At 31.6% G+C, this 5,000-nt stretch overlaps 1 long non-coding RNA gene across 2 annotated transcripts in view; it reads left to right on the top strand.

Annotated features, from left to right (window-relative positions):
- Positions 1-5,000, top strand: part of LOC123505861 — a 7,102-nt gene that overhangs the window by 653 nt on the left and 1,449 nt on the right. The window lies entirely within an intron of this gene.

Below are 5,000 nucleotides of genomic sequence, written 5' to 3'. Positions count from 1 at the left end.
GTTTTGGGGTGTTTTGGGGTGTTTTAGGGTGTGTTTTAGGGTGTTTTAGGGGTGTTTTAGGGTGTTTTAAGGGTGGGTGTTTTAGGGTGTTTTGGGGTGTTTTAGGGTGTTTTAAGGGTGTGTTTTAGGGTATTTTGGGGTGTTTTAAGGGTGTGTTTTAGGGTGTTTTGGGGTGTTTTGGGGTGTTTTGGGGTGTTTAAGGGTGTTTTAAGGGTAGGGTGTTTTGGGGTGTTTTGGGGTGTTTTTGTGGTGTTTTGGGCCAGCGAAGGGTGTTTTAAGGGGTGTCTTGTAGAAATTGGTGTGTTTTTTTTTTTTGTGGTAAATTCTGTTTTTTTTCATTAGTTTTAGCTCATTTTTTGTGTTTTTGTTTGTTGCGTGTGTTTTTTCTCTATTTTGTCCCTGTGTGTTTTATTTTCGCTCAGTTTTGTTTTTTGAGATTAAATTTTGTTTTTTTTTCATTAATTTTCGTTCAATTTGCTGTTTTTTGGGATGTTTCAAAATATTTCGTGTGTTTTTTCTTTATTTCGTCCCTGTGTGTCTTTTATTTTCGTTCAGTTTTGATTTTTTTTAGATTAAATTTTGTTTTTTTCAATAATTTTCGTTCAATTTGCTGTTTTTCGGGATGTTTCTAAATATTTCGTGTGTTTTTTTTTTATTTCGTTCGTGTGTGTCTTTTATTTTCGTTCAGTTTTGATTTTTTTGAGATTAAATTTTGTTTTTTTTCAATATTTTTCGTTCAATTTGCTGTTTTTTGGGATGTTTCAAAATGTTTCGTGTGTTTTTTCTTTATTTCGTCCCTGTGTGTGTTTTATTTTCGCTCAGTTTTGATTTTTTTGAGATTAAATTCTGTTTTTTTTTTCATTAATTTTCGTTCAATTTGCTGTTTTTTGGGATGTTTCAAAATGTTTTGTGTGTTTTTTCTTTATTTCGTCCGTGTGTGTCTTAAATTTTCGCTCATTCTTAATTTTTTATTTTTTTTTCATTAGTTTTCAAAATATTTCGTGTTTTTTTTTCGTCCGTGTGTGTCTTAAATTTTCGCTCATTCTTGATTTTTTTCATTAATTTTCGTTCAATTTGCTGTTTTTTGGGATGTTTCAAAATGTTTCGTGTGTTTTTTCTCTATTTCGTTCGTGTGTGTCTTAAATTTTCGTTCAGTCTTCATTTTTTAGATTTTTTTTGTTTCGTGTTTTTTTTTTTTTTCGTACGTGTGTGTCTTAAATTTTCGTTCATTAGTTTTCGTTCAATTTGCTGTTTTTTTGGGAATATTTCAAAATGTTTCGTGTTTTTTTGGGCAGTGTCTTAAATTTTCGCTCATTCTTAATTTTTTTCATTAATTTTCGCTCAATTTTCTGTTTTTTTGGGATGTTTCAAAATGTTTCGTGTGTTTTTTCTCTATTTCGTCCGTGTGTGTCTTAAATTTTCGCTCATTCTTCATTTTTTTAATTTTTTTTCAATATTTTTCGTTCAATTTGCTGTTTTTTGGGGATATTTCAAAATGTTTCGTGTTTTTTTGGCCGTGTCTTAAATTTTCGCTCATTCTTCATTTTCTAATTTTTTTCAATAGTTTTCGTTCAATTTGCTGTTTTTTGGGGCTATTTCAAAATGTTTCGTGTGTTTTTCTAAATATTTCGTCCGTGTGTGTCTTAAATTTTCGCTCATTCTTGATTATTTTCATTACTTTTCGTTCAATTTGCAATTTTTTGTGTGGTTTTCAAAATATATCGCCTCCCATTGAAGTTTTTCCATTAGTTTTCGTTCAGTTTGGTGATTTTCAAGTGTTTCAAAATGGATCGCGCAATTTTTCATTCAATTTCGATGTGTGTCAAAAATCATCGTTCACTTTCATTTTTAAGGCAATTTCTCACATTTTTTCGTTCAATTCGCTACAAATCGTGCATTTTCCATTAAATTTCGCTTATGTGTGCCAAAACATCGTTCATTTTGATATTTTAAGGCAATTTTTAAGCCATTTTTTCACATATTTTCGTTCAAATCTTTAAAAATCGCTTAGTTTTCATAATATTTCGTGTATTTCACAAAATATCGCTCACCTCAATTTTTAGTCATTTTTTCACATATTTTCGTTCAAATCTACAAAAATCGCCTAGTTTTCATAATATTTCGTGTTTCATAAATTATCGCTCATTGTATTTTTAAGCCATTTTTTCACATATTTTCGTTCAAATCTTTAAAAATATATCTTGTGTTGCATAAAATATCGCTCATTTTATTTTTTTTTGCCATTTTTTCACATATTTTCGTTCAAATCTACAAAAATCGCCTAGTTTTCATAATATTTCGTGTTTCATAAATTATCGCTCATTGTATTTTTAAGCCATTTTTTCACATATTTTCGTTCAAATCTTTAAAAATATATCTTGTGTTGCATAAAATATCGCTCATTTTATTTTTTTTGCCATTTTTTCACATATTTTCGTTCAAATCTACAAAAATCGCATAGTTTTCATAATATTTCGTGTGTTTCATAAATTATCGCTCACTATTTTTAAGCCATTTTTTCACATATTTTCGTTGAAATCTTTAAAAATATATCGTGTGTTGCATAAAATATCGCTCATTATATTTTTTAAGCCATTTTTTCACATATTTTCGTTCAAATCTTTAAAAATCGCAGTTTTCATAATATTTCGTGTTTCATAAATTATCGCTCACTATTTTTAAGGCATTTTTTTCACATATTTTCGTTCAAATCTTTAAAAATCTATTTTCTCGTTTTCTATTTCTCGTTTTCTATTTCTCGTTTTCTATTTCCCGTTTTCTATTTCTCGTTTTCTAATTTCCCGTTTTCTATTTCTCGTTTTCCATTTACCGTTTTCTATTTTCCCGTTTTCTATTTCTCGTTTTCTATTTCCCGTTTTCTATTTCCCGTTTTCTATTTCTCGTTTTCCATTTACCGTTTTCTATTTTCTCGTTTTCTATTTTCTCGTTTTCTATTTCCCGTTTTCTATTTCCCGTTTTCTATTTCTCGTTTTCCATTTACCGTTTTCTATTTTCTCGTTTTCTATTTCCCGTTTTCTATTTCCCGTTTTCTAATTTCCCGTTTCTCGTTTTCTATTTTCTCGTTTTCTAATTTCCCGTTTTCTATTTCCCGTTTTCTAATTTCCCGTTTTCTATTTTCTCGTTTTCTATTTTCTCGTTTTCTTCCTCAGCTTCCTCCCGTTTTCTTTCTCTCTCTATCCTTCTCCGTTTTCTTTACCTACCCCCCCCCAGGCATTTTTAAGGTAATTCTTAAGTAATTCCTAATGTAATCTTAAGTAATTTTGAATCCTTAAGTAATTCATTATTTTTTTCTCTCATTTGTAACAATAAATAATTTACAACATATTTTAGTTATTTTAATTACTTTCCTTATTATTATTATTATTATTATTATTATTATTATTATTATTATTTGAAGCTTTAATGCAGTCAAAATAATTCTTTGCAGGGCATTTTAGGGCATTTTTTAGGGCATTTTAAGACAGTTTGGCATGATTTGAGGGCATTTTAGAGCATTTTGAGGCATTTTAGAGCATTTTGAGGGCTTTTTAAGATAGTTTGGCATGTTTTGAGGGCATTTTAAGACAGTTTGGCATGTTTTGAGGGCATTTTAAGACAGTTTGGCATGTTTTGAGGGCATTTAAGACAGTTTGGCATGTTTTGAGGGCATTTTAAGGGCATTTTTGAGGGCATTTTAAGACAGTTTGGCATGTTTTGAGGCATTTTAAGACAGTTTGGCATGTTTTGAGGGCATTTAAGACAGTTTGGCATGTTTTGAGGCATTTAAGGTTTGCATTTTGAGGGCATTTTAAGACAGTTTGGCATGTTTTGAGGGCATTTAAGACAGTTTGGCATGTTTTGAGGGCATTTTAAGACAGTTTGGCATGTTTTGAGGGCATTTTAAGACAGTTTGGCATGTTTTGAGGGCATTTTAAGACAGTTTGGCATGTTTTGAGGCATGTTTAGGGCATTTTAAGACAGTTTGGCATGTTTTGAGGGCATTTTAAGACAGTTTGATGTTTTGAGGGCATTTTAAGACAGTTTGGCATGTTTTGAGGGCATTTAAGACAGTTTGGCATGTTTTGAGGGCATTTTAAGACAGTTTGGCATGTTTTGAGGGCATTTTAAGACAGTTTGGCATGTTTTGAGGGCATTTTAAGACAGTTTGGCATGTTTTGAGGGCATTTAAGACAGTTTGGCATGTTTTGAGGGCATTTTAAGACAGTTTGGCATGTTTTGAGGGCATTTTAAGACAGTTTGGCATGTTTTGAGGGCATTTTAAGACATTTTTGAGGGCATTTTAAGACAGTTTGGCATGTTTTGAGGCATTTTAAGACAGTTTTTGAGGGCATTTTAAGACAGTTTGGCATGTTTTGAGGGCATTTAAGACAGTTTGGCATGTTTTGAGGGCATTTTAAGACAGTTTGGCATGTTTTGAGGGCATTTTAAGACAGTTTGGCATGTTTTGAGGGCATTTTAAGACAGTTTGGCATGTTTTGAGGGCATTTTAAGACAGTTTGGCATGTTTTGAGGGCATTTTAAGACAGTTTGGCATGTTTTGAGGGCATTTTAAGACAGTTTGGCATGTTTTGAGGGCATTTAAGACAGTTTGGCATGTTTTGAGGCATTTTAAGACAGTTTGGCATCTTTTGAGAGCATTTTAAGAGTTTGGCATGTTTTGAGGGCATTTTAAGACAGTTTGGCATGTTTTGAGGCATTTTAAGACAGTTTGGCATGTTTTGAGGGCATTTAAGACAGTTTGGCATTTTAAGACAGTTTGGTGTTTTAGGGCATTTTAAGACAGTTTGGCATGTTTTGAGGCATTTAAGACAGTTTGGCATGTTTTGAGGCATTTTAAGACAGTTTGGCATGTTTTGAGGGCATTTTAAGACAGTTTGGCATGTTTGAGGCATTTTAAGACAGTTTAGGGCATTATGAGGCATTTTAAGATAGTTTGGCATGTTTTGAGGGCATTTTAAAACAGTTTGGCATGTTTTGAG

This window comes from Portunus trituberculatus, chromosome 2 (genome assembly GCF_017591435.1).
Source record: "Portunus trituberculatus isolate SZX2019 chromosome 2, ASM1759143v1, whole genome shotgun sequence".
NCBI lineage: Eukaryota > Metazoa > Arthropoda > Malacostraca > Decapoda > Portunidae > Portunus > Portunus trituberculatus.
This window is presented reverse-complemented; position numbering and strand designations above follow the sequence as displayed.